We start from the raw sequence: 13,390 nt of genomic DNA, 5'->3' as shown, positions 1-13,390 counted from the left end.
GATTTGGAGAGTGACTCAGATTCATCTGCTACTTCGCCTACTATTGTTGCTGACTCACCGATCCCGTCACTGCTACCCTCCGACGACTCTGACGATTCATTTTCTGGAGATTGTGGACTCGTGCTTGACCTAATGGACATCACATACAGAGACGAGGATCCCGCGGAGATTCCAGCTCCACCCAACCCTAGACTCCCGGGGCCACAGCACCATTCCGATGGTACTGTGATCCCTGGAGGAGACAGAGACGGTCCCTTCTGTAACGAGCATGGACATTGGCCCAGATGCACCGCTGACAGACGTGTCGTACCAATTACACCTGGCAGATATCGACTCATGACCACCGGCCAGACACATCCACCCGTACATGACGTACCTGCACCACCTTCGGATGATTCAGAAACTCATCATCGGATGAGACTAGCGATGAGGATCCCGAGGAGGATTGATGTGTAAAATTCATGTATATAAATTTGAACTAGAAAATTACCGGTTATTAGATTTAAACACAACTTCGGGCAATGTACCCGATCGTGCAATAATATAGTTTATGGTAAAATTCAAGTATCGTTCCAAGGACAGTATAACGCAATTCAAGATTATTAACTAAAATGTAATTAACTACTAAACAAATAAAATCAACACACGCAGCAAATATTGTGTTGGCTATTTAACGATTAGCCGAATCAAAATGGATATAAAATAAAAACAATATTTTTGTACTTTTCAAATAAACAAGCAAACACACAACAAAATAGATATGAAATCAAGAAGATAGAAATATGTTCACCTAAGCTTTCTTCACTAATGTTGGATGTTTAAAATTAAGTCCTGATCAATATTCATACATATGAAAATTAACCCACCGATTCACCAAGAGTTCTCTTTAGTAAACACAACAATCTAGATTACACAATGCAGGGTTCCCTGTCAATGAAGACCTCTAAACTGTGGCAAATCAAATTGACTAACTTAAAGACTCGAACTGTGAAGCAGAGTTCTCTGTAATCAACAACCGTTCTAGCGTTCGCTATACACGATCAACCCTTATATCAACTAATACACAAATTAATTCAGTTTCCTTGGTCCAGACAAAGTCCAATTACCCAACCCAAATAACCACCTGAAATAATTATGACAGACTCCAATAAACGTCACTAAATTGGACAACCACAATCAATCAAATAGCATAGGATTAAGTACTTGAAAATATATGTAACAGACTCCAACGAGTGTTCACTCTATTAGACAATCACATACACCAACTAATTTGAATAAAAATATCAACAAGAATTTTCATGCGTTCAAGCAATAAGTCATCATATATACGATAATCAATCATAAAAATACACCCAACATAGTATTTAGCCTAAGTGAACATAATAAAATTTAGCTCATGACCATAATATTAATTGAACATAAACACAAAATTATAATATATAAATAATTTATCATCCACATAGACATGAATAATAAAATTAATTAGCAATAATAAATATGTGTTCAATAATCCAAATCAACATATATGGACTAATAAATCCTGAACAGCGGAGTGTATATGAGTAATAAATAATAATAATAATAATGAAAATCACTCCCTTGTTTCTCTGTTCAACATTACCAGCAAAAGAAACAAGCAACCTTCTTTTCACTTCTCAAACGTGGACCCCACCAACACAAATAACCTCTTGTCCTCCTTCTTTTGTCGTGTACAGCACCAAACTACACCAACAATGAATTAACAAATTGGCCTTCTTTTTCTTGCTTCTGTGATGTCGACCAAAACCCTACAAGAGGAGACCTACGGCTGTCCCACTCCCCAAAACAAATAACCTACCTCCCCCTTTTTTCCCAATTCATGCAATTATTTATAATAATTCTAGGTCTCGATCCCTTTCTCAAATGCTAACGTGTGGTTCTGTTATGTCCACCACTAAATGTCCAGCCCATATTTACAACATTAATTAATTTAGTCCATGGCAAAAGTGAGTCTACAAAGCCCATGTAGGTGTACTCTCTCCACCTTTCTTGTTGTAACTCAAAACCAGCCCATAATTTCTAGTCTCGAATGAAAAACTCACATGTTGTTTTTTTTTGTACATCTCAGTCTGTTTTTACTCTTTTTAGCACTCAGCTAGTACAGAATTTGCAAAAACTATAAAAACAAAAGTTGTTGCTATTTGAAGTACGGACGTCTGGGCATTTTGATTCATTTAATTTCGAGCTCGTATGAGTAAGTTATGGCCAAAACAGTAGCAGCGCGCAAACTTTGCAAAATCACCAACTTATTACACGACTTCACCAAACTCAAACCAAACTCGTAATTGGTACCTCAAGATATGTAACAACCCGACTTTTTTCGTTTGCTATCGTTAATTGTCCGTTAAGTATTTAACGGAGATTACTTAGATTTGTGTGTTTAATAGAATTAAATACATACTTATTAGAGGCATGTATGAATTAATATGTTATATTTATTTACGAACTTATTTCGGTTAGCGAAATAACTAGAAACGTTACGATTAAGTTTATCGTCTAGAAAGCTTTTCAGTTTACGGAACTCAGAAAAATGACATAATAATTATTTTCGATAATTATTGACTTTAAGAAAATTATTTTTAATTTATTATTTATTTAATGAATTAAACTCGGTGATTGTGTTTCAACGACTAGTTAATGTTCCGGAGACCCGGTACGATTAACGGCAACGAAACAGACTACGCGCGTACAAGTAAATTAGTAAAACGAGCCCAGGACACCCCTTTGAGGGCCATTCGGTCGACCCCATCCCCCATGCACCTTAATGGACTTAATTTGGTTAATGGGTTATTAGATGGGTCTTGTTTAGGGCCCTAATTATAAATATTTAGCAAGAGACTAGGAACCCTCATTCCCCCATTCTTTTTTGATCGAAAATTTGCTCTCCTCCCTCCCCCTTGAGGCCGTCGGCCATCACCACCACCATACCACTCTCAAACTTCAAAATTAGATAAAGTTTTGTGCATCAAAGTTGCTCGTTACATCGTTCTACATCTAGTATTGTGCATTGATTATGCTAGAAAGGTATAATTGTAAACCCTAATCTTTATAAATCAGTTTTTTGATCAATTACATAGTGTATTAGAGTCTAGTGCTCAATTAATGATGTCTAGTGTTGTTAATTGTTGATTGATTGCGTAACTAGCGTTGTTGGATTGAAAAACGAATTTGTTTATTGATGATCTGATTAAATTGATATGAGATCTGACTTTGTAATATGTTTAATTATAAATATATCGAAAAGTTATTAATTTTAGACTCCGATTTTGCATGATTTCGTTCTCGTATGCTCGAGATATGCGTAATCGAAGTTTACGTTAGGGTTTGCATGAAATCCGAATTTTACTAGTTGCATGCTATGTGTTTTAGCTTATATAAAGTGTACTAATGTATTCCTTGTTAAAATTTATGCAATTTGGACTAAAGATTTGCGTCGAAAGGTTATATAATGCTCCCGATATGATAAAATGAATATTTGATTTGTAAAGTATGCTGAATCAGTTTTTAAGTTCAAGTAAAAATTTCTAGAATGAACTAGGGATTTATTTAGACTTTGATCTTATGGAATATGCTATTTTATATATTACTTGACATGTTTCATTTGTATGCCAACTTGCGAGAACGTGATTTTCCATGAGATAAATGCTCGTCTAAATGATATGTCTGATTGATGGTCAAAAACTAATGAGTCTGTAATATTTTGAAAATCTGTACGAATTGGCTAAAGCAATGCTTCTGATTATTTTATAACTTAAATTTTGAGATGTCTTGAGATGACACCAATTGTCTGTTCATTAAAATCTATTTTCTATATTTTTTGAAAAATGTTTAAAAACTGACGCGCGAGCAGAAATTTTTGTAATGAACTCAGACTTGATCCCTTCTGACTTATGACTTTACATTATCGTATGAGGCTTTAGCCAGACTTTTTGGAATTGATTTAAAAGTCTAGTTATGATCTGGAGTTGGTCATAATTTTATGAATTATGTGCTATGTTCTATGAGTGTATTTCTTTACGACGTATGATTTTCGAAGGATTACTCTAAGGTACGGAAAATGCAATTTGCTTAACTACGAGTGTTAACATGTTATACAACCTATGTTTAACTTGTTGACCATGTTTGCATGACCTACTGAGATGTTTGACTTTAGTTGACCACTTTTACCGAGTTGACTTTTGGTTTGACTTTGGTTGACTTGCTTAGATTAGTTGACTTTTACTTATTCGTTGAGTCAGTCTGAGCACTAGGACTTTGCGTACACTATGGGTTGATGAAGTTTGACCTATTAGTGTATAATTAAGATGATTTACTTGTTTAGGTTGCGTTGTTCAGTCGAGAGTTTTGACAACAGTACGATTTGCTAAGATCTTTACGAGTGCTTTTGCTAAGGTGAGTCTACAGTCCCTACTATGTTTTTACAGGGATAAGATTCATGCTTTTTACAAATGTTTTACGTGTTTGGCATAAGTAACTTACAAAGAATATACATATGAGTTCAGATCAAAAATTCCTTAGCTTGATTATATTAATTACTTTGTAAGCTCGACTTATAGGGACGGTACCGTTAGGTTTGAAAAACCTCACTGCAACGTTAAACAGGTGCTTATGTAGTTGTAACACGTACACTTGATCGGTGTATCGCTAGTATAGGGTAAACTAAAGATGTGTGCTCGGCTAACACAAAGGTTAAAGCTTTATAATCAAGTGCTCATGATAATGTATACTTTTCCAACGATGTTTTCTAAGAAAATCTTGTGGCCTTACTTAAGAAATGATTTACTAAACCTGTAGATTCACTCAACGTTTTTCGTTGACATTTTGCATGTTTCATCTCAGGTACATAGAGCTAGTGCTTCCGCTTTATTTGAAGTTATATGCTGTTTGCTGCTAGGACTGGACGGCGTCCAGCATGTTTATCATTTTCAGATCAAGAACATATATTCGTATTTAAACAGTTTTCTTTTAAGATGTTTGGGTTCATATACATTAGTCATTGACGTCAAATGTTTCCAGTTACATTATCCTTAATAAATGACTTTGTTTTAATAATTAATGCGAATACTTTCGAAAACGTCTGATATAGAGGGCGTGACCGATAAACTGTGCGACCAGGAGTTAATATTCCGTTAGTGGATTCTGACGGGGTATTACAAGATAAAACAATATATAATGTACCTTAAAATGCTTAAATATCCAACTTTATCATCTTTGTAGCTCTCGAACTCAATTCTTCATAAATACCATCAAATCGTCTCCAAACCGTATCCAAAGGACCAAAATATGAAGGATATTGCTAAGATAAACGTATGTAAAATATGCAATATCAAATCACCCCACACTAGAGTCTTGCTTGTCCTTAAGCAAATTCGACTCGAAATTAATCTTCTACCATATAATAACATCTTCAAAGGTATATGTAAAACCAATTGAACAACAAACCAAACAAGTACTAGCATGGGCACAGATTTGAAGTAAATATCAACCATGGCTCCCACTTGCATTTCTAAAACAATAATTTCCCAAACCTCGAGCAATATATAATTAATAAAGTTACCAAAGATAGTCTCGAATAGCGTACCATAATAATGAGGTAGAGAATCTCGAACCGTAATATAAGTTTTCAAAATAAACTAGGAAGTAAGTGGAGCCATGAGCCGAGAAGATGAACAAGCGAACCATACGGGCTACCCCGCGATTGGTCAAGCCAATGCCTCCCACAGTACCTAACATCGCGAAATGTCAGTAAGAAAATAATGTGCTTAGGAGGATACACATTACGTCTAGATATCATCGATAATCATGAGGTGATCATCTAATCCGTTAAGTCAATCATAAAGATTGAAGTTCATCAGGCATAAAAGCTGATTAATCTTTAAGGAGATTATCCTTCCGGGGATCTGATAAATCACTAACATTTTGTGCATGCATGGTGCCCCCCGTTTTACGAGACAGATCTCCCTCATCGAGATAAGTCTGACCACCAGCTCCCTGTTTGATGCTGAGGCCTGGTGGATTTCCAACCGATGTTAAAGAAGCTTTTCGTCAACCTACAGCTGGTCTGGACTACATCTTATGACCTAAGTCTTCAAGTGTGTCGGTCGGGAGACTTGACTCCCTTTAGGATGGGATGGAGACATCCTGTGTGGTCATATTAGGTGGTTGGGCGCAACATTGTCCTTGTTAGGAGAAACAATGAGGATCACCCTATTAAAAATGTTTCGATCTAGCGCATGGCCAGGCTTCGACCACACGATCCAATCACCGCTCTTATGGTTGACACCCATTTTGGTACATGTGACCTACGATTGAATTCTTAAAGAATTCGTAGGATTTCACGTTCAATGGAAATGAACGTGTTTGGAAGTTCAAGACTTCCTCTTCCCACAGTACCTTATATCGTGAAATGATATGAGTATGAAATGGTATAGTTTAGGAAGTCTGCTATACCAAGTAGGACGTACACTCGGAAGACTTTACTTCCTATATAGGATGGAAACGATACATCCTAGGGTTAAAGGAAAGTGTCACCCACGGTTCCCATTGGTTTTAGGGAAACGGCACGGAACAAGCGTAATTTCCTAGCCAACTAGACCCGGCTTCGGCCTAGGGCCGAAAGAACACAGGAAACGACATTTTGTACATTTTGTACCCGTCAATTCAAGGGTAACAACTTGCCAAACTTCATAACTTTAAGGTTTTGGCTTCTTTGAAATCACGAATTAAACCATAAAAAATTTAAAATTTTCCAAAAATGGCCTAAACATGATGTTTCACTCTTTTTAAGTTCAAAATAACCGAAACCAAGTTTAAAATAACCACGAGAATTCATACACCCACCCCACACTTGAGTTAAGTAATGTCCTCATTACGTTAAAACGAAAAATGAGTATGAATTTGAGAGGACATTAGTATAAGGCGAGTTATACTTCTTGAAAATAAAATAAAATGAAATATACAAAACTTTACATGATCATGTGTAGGTGTCTTTGCAGTGCTCGAACATCAAAATACGGAACAATATGGCAGAATCCTTTCTCTTCACTACCATGCAACAAACCAAATGTCCAAATGCACCTGCACATGAAACAAACCAATACAAAGAGAAAACAAAATATTTTTGTGTTTTTAAGGACTTTTTCAAATGTTGTTGGATTTTCAATTTTCAATTTTCTAAAACCAAAATGTACAAACTTTACAAAACATGTGCATATTTATTTCTAAGTCGTGCACATGACTCGACCCCCATGATTAGCCTTTAGTGGGGTCTGAATAACCCACACTTATCGAACGATACAAGAAATCTGTGGAATATGTTCCACGAATAAGCAGGGTTAACCAATTGTTAACACCTCGGGAAGTAAATATAATCTCCAGTAACTCTGTTGTCTCTTCCCCTAAACACCTCACACTAATCCAAATATCGGAAGACACGTCACCCTTTAAATCAGCTTGGGACACCCGAATGTACCCCATGTTCATGCTCACATCAAACGGGTCACAATAGACCATCTTCTCCACACTATACATGTTGTGATGTCCATCCACATATGAAATCTCACTTGCATCACCATCAGTAGCTTTCAAAGTTTGAGTTGTTCCGCTATGATTTTCCATAATGTTGCAGGACTCATCCTTTACCTTCAATTTACCTAGTTCCTCAGTCGTAGGCTCATACCCATTAGCCATTAGAACAACTAACAAACCATCTTCCTCCTCCTCCACAGTCTTATCTATATAACTAGAAGAGCAAGAATGTAACTCGGGGAAATTCTGCAAAAGCTCAGAAAGTGGATCTAAACGAGTACGTTTTTCAACAACCAGTTCCTCTTGTAAAATAGATTGTGAAGTTATAAGTTGTGGAGCTGGACCAGACTCTATCACATCTGAATGTTCCGAAAACAGAATCAATGGTGAATAAAGATCGGTAGCAAGTTACGTAATAGGTAGGGGACTCGAATGTTTTACGTCCGGATTCCTGCAACATTACCAAGACCCATAAAAACATGGGCAGAAACCTTCAGCTATCATTCTCTCTTTCATAGACCTTTTTTGAGTGTTAATCACAATTTCATTAACTGCTTTCTCTTGGTATCCCTCGTTGGTAACACTAGGAGATGAATACAATGTGATTAGTTTACTCCGTTCTACTCTAATTCTCTCACCCATTATCATATTCTTGTAGTCAATCATTTCCCTGCAACTGACAAAAACAAAGAAAAGAATAAAAGCACCGACCCTAGAAAATGATAAATACTAAAAAAGAAGAAGCAAGAACTACCTAAAAACAAAAAGACTCAAACAAATCACAACTAGCAACAATCTCCAATTGACACAACTGTCCCCGGCAGCGGCGCCAAAAACTTGATGTGTAAAATCATGTATATAAATTTGAACTAGAAAATTACCGGTTATTAGATTTAAACACAACTTCGGGCAATATACCCGATCGTGCAATAATATAGTTTATGGTATAATCCAAGTATCGTTCCAAGGATAGTATAACGCAATTCAAGATTATTAACTAAAATGTAATTAACTACTAAACAAATAAAATCGACACACGCAGCAAATATTATGTTGGCTATTTAAAGATTAGCCGAGTCAAAATTGATATAAAATAAAAACAATATTTTTGTACTTTTCAAATAAACAAGCAAACACGCAACAAAATAGATATGAAATCAAGAAGATAGAAATATATTCACCTAAGCTTTCTTCACTAATGTTGGATGTTTAAAATTAAGTCCTGATCAATATTCATACATATGCAAATTAACCCACCGATTCACCAAGAGTTCTCTTTAGTAAACACAACAATCTAGATTACACAATGCAGGGTTCCCTGTCAATGAAGACCTCTAAACTCTGGCAAATCAAATTGACTAACTTAAAGACTCGAACTGTGAAGCAGAGTTCTCTGTAATCAACAACAGTTCTAGCGTTCGCTATACACGATCAACCCCTATATCAACTAATACACAAATTAATTTAGTTTCCTTGGTCCAGACAAAGTCCAATTACCCAACCCAAATAACCACCTGAAATAATTATGACAGACTCCAATAAATGTCACTAAATTGGACAACCACAATCAATCAAATAGCATAGGATTAAGTATTTGAAAATATATGTAATAGACTCCAACGAGTGTTCACTCTAGTAGACATTCACATACACCAACTAATTTGAATAAAAATATCAACAAGAATTTTCATCTGTTCAAGTAATAAGTCATCATATATACGATAATCAATCATAAAAATACACCCAACATAGTATTTAGCCTAAGTGAACATAATAAAATTTAGCTCATGACCATAATATTAATTGAACACAAACACAAAATTATAATATACTAGTGGCCAATGCCCGTGCGTTGCACGTGGACGTTGGTTTGTGTTATAGGTCGGTTGGGATTTGCGTTTGATGTTCAGACGGTTCTATTCATTTTTTGTGATAAGTGGATGCGTTTGGGGATATAATACATTTATTTCCAACGGATGGGTTAGAACGTCACTATGCTAAAAGGATACAAATATTCGAAACACTTAAAAAAAAGTATTATGCATGGTTTTTTTTTTGAAAAATGCTACATTGTCACCATCATGAAAGTTGGACATTTCTAAACAAAATAAAGATGAGCAGGGGATCTGATGAAGGGCTGCCTGAATGTGCAGGATGCAATATAGAAAGTATGAGCTGTAAACCAAGTGTATTCCGACAAAATAGTTATATTATTTGAGCAGGAGATCTGATGGTGGACCAGGTTCGACTGCCTCAAGGTGTGAGTTGCGGAGCAGGGTGTTTGAGAAGTATGCAATTTATCTGGCAACATGCCTGTAACACAATGCAATTGAGGTCATATGGCAGTCAAAATGCAGCTAACGTTATAAATCGAGTCACGGCTTACCTGAGATGTAACTAATGCGTATCTGAAACTAAAGCCATTTTTCATGAGGGTAAGCGCGGGCAAAACACAATGTTAATAAAGTCATAAAGTGTTGAAAATGGAGTTAGTTTTAAATATTGTCACAACTTACCGTAAATGCATACACTATCTACCTTGAACGAATGCCAATTTTCATGAGACTAAAGCTCCATTTATAAGGTTATTCGGTGAAAGGACGGTGATGTGAGAAACTGAAAACACCATTTCAACACCCCCAATTACAATGATCATACCCTAGTTATTTATATTTATAATATATAATATAATATGTGATCCCTACAACTTCCATAACCACAAAGCTTTACTGTTACTTAAGTCATATTAACTAATACTAATTAATAATTGATTTAATAATTTTAAAAGTTAGAAACTCTTTACAGGATAGAAACTTCCAAAATCACGTTGGCAACACCTACGGATTTCTAAATAATATGACTTCTCACGTCTCTATTGGGAACGACTTCAAAACCTTTAAGCAAATACACTAAGCCTTCCTTAAGCCTTGGGATGAAACAATGGGCAACAGTGCTTTTCGCAGTCAATTGGATGACATTACCCTGCAAAGCATGTGAAACATCTCATCATTATATATATTAGGTAAATGCATACACACGTATGTACGTGACACCCCATAGTCATCTAAGTATTGTAAACATGGCTAGAAAACTAACCAATGCAAATTGATAGAAGGATGCTTAAAATACTTTTTTAACTACACTTTAAAATAGTTTATGATATTGTATATTATTTCAATGGAACAATGAAATTATAACTAATCATTAGGTCTCAAATAATATTTATGAAATTTCAAATAATGACAAACCAACTAAACAAATTATTGTTAACAAATTATTTAATTTGAAACCTATATGTCTTGACATGTATATGCAAATAAAGAAACAGTCCTACAAATGTATATATATATATATATATATATATATATATATATATATATATATATATATATATATATATATATATATATATATATATATATATATATATATATATATATATATATATATATATATCTATGTAAACCAACATCTTTTCAATGTCAATTTATTTATCCATCATTTATGCGTGTATCATATAGGGTTAATAAAAATAACAATTGCCAATGGGCAGATCATCAGCTATGTGTACATATTGTTTTTGAAAAGTGAAAAAAAAAAAAACCCATACATGGAAGACATGTTTATGCAAACATATAGATACAAATATGTATCCATAATCAAACAGACACAGACACAGACATATATATATATATATATATATATATATATATATATATATATATATATATATATATATATATATATATATATATATATATATATATATATATATATATATAGAAACACCTTCTAATTTTATAAAAATGCTTACAACAACTATGTATATGTTACATAGTGTTTACAAAAGCAACCAATACAAATGAATAGAAACAGCCATAAACCTCACACATGTATAGACATAGACGGTTGTACGCACCTTATCAATTTAAATATATCTATTGTTGATCTACATTCTAATATATATATATATATATATATATATATATATATATATATATATATATATATATATATAACATCAACATAAAACATAAATATAAACATATACAGAATAACAGAGAATGAAAATGGGAATTGTGTACCTTCTCATCAGAAGCAATAAAGTCAGTGCTTAGGTATTTCCCGTATGCAGTGTGGGTATCCCACGTTCGGCAAATCATGATCTTCACCTCCGCTTCCATACCTATCTGCAATTTATGGAGGTAAGCATAAGTTCTTTGGTAGCCTGTTCATTGCAAGTTTCAGTAGATAGTGCCATTGGAAGATGCTTTGTGCTTGATAATGCGTAATACTAATGTATAAGCTAACAATTTATACCAACGTCTCAACGGTGCCTAATGCAGTTATGTTTTGAAATCATAATTTAATTAGGAATATCAATGGACCTTCTAATCAAATTCCCCAATTAAATTTGAGGGAGTTACGAATTATAATTTAATTGCACGAAATCAACCGAAGTAAGTAACGGAATTAATAGTAGATCATATCAGTTTTCTGAGGAATCTGAATAGACCCTCGCCGGAATAGAATGGCTTCTTACCTGAGATTACATGTGGGCCGGAGGTGCGGCAATCGGCGGTGGAGACAGACAGCAGCGACATTTTAAAAAAATACGGCGACCCATTTGCGCTTCAAAGGTGATTGTGGCGGTTATACAGTGAACTGAGATTAGAGAAGATTGAGGTAGAGGTGGTTTTTTAAAATTCATACGGGACATTGCATAATGTTTATAAATTTATTAAATATATACATTGTTTTATTAACTGTGAAGATCAAGTGGGTTATTTTTTTTTTACTAAATTCAAGTAGGTATTTTTTTAACTAAATCAATCATATATGGATGGGTAAGAAAAGTTTAATAATAATTGGAGGAAATTAATTAGAATGGAGTCAAATAAATATATTACACATAATAATAATCGTAGACTTTATATTTAAAAGTTAACATTTACCATGTGGTTAATACTTAATAATGCGTTAAAAGTGGTTAATACTTAATAATGGGTTAAAAACTTAGGTAAAAAGATGAATTAAATAACCTAATTTATGACATTAGGAGTCAAAATTTAGTTATATATAGATAGTAGATCATATCAGTTTTATGAGGAATCTGAATAGACCCTCGCCGGAATAGAACGGCTTCTTACCTGAGATTACATGTGGGCCGGAGGTGCGGCAATCGGCGGTGGAGACAGACGGCAGCGACATTTTAAAAAAATACGGCGATCCATTTGCGCTTCGACGGTGATTGTGGCGGTTATACGGTGAACTGAGATTAGAGAAGATTGAGGTAGAGGTGGTTTTTTAAAATTCATACGGGACATTGCATAATGTTTATAAATTTATTAAATATATACATTGTTTTATTAAATGTGAAGATCAAGTGGGTTATTTTTTTTTACTAAATTCAAGTAGGTATTTTTTTAACTAAATCAATCCTATATGGATGGGTAAGAAAAGTTTAATAATAATTGGAGGACATTAATTAGAATGGAGTCAAATAAATATATTACACATAATAATAATCGTAGACTTTATATTTAAAAGTTAACATTTACCATGTGGTTAATACTTAATAATGGGTTAAAAACTTAGGTAAAAAGATGAATTAAATAACCTAATTTATGACATTAGGAGTCAAAATTTAGTTATATATAGATAAATAATTTATCATTCACATAGACATGAATAATAAAATTAATTAGCAATAATAAATGTGTGTTCAATATTCCAAATCAACATATATGGACTAATAAATCCTAAACAGCGGAGTGTATATGAGTAATAAATAAATAATAATAATAATGGAAATCACTCCCTT

This window comes from Rutidosis leptorrhynchoides, chromosome 3, assembly GCF_046630445.1.
Source record: "Rutidosis leptorrhynchoides isolate AG116_Rl617_1_P2 chromosome 3, CSIRO_AGI_Rlap_v1, whole genome shotgun sequence".
NCBI classification, from domain to species: domain Eukaryota; kingdom Viridiplantae; phylum Streptophyta; class Magnoliopsida; order Asterales; family Asteraceae; genus Rutidosis; species Rutidosis leptorrhynchoides.
Note: the sequence above shows the minus strand (reverse complement) of the source record.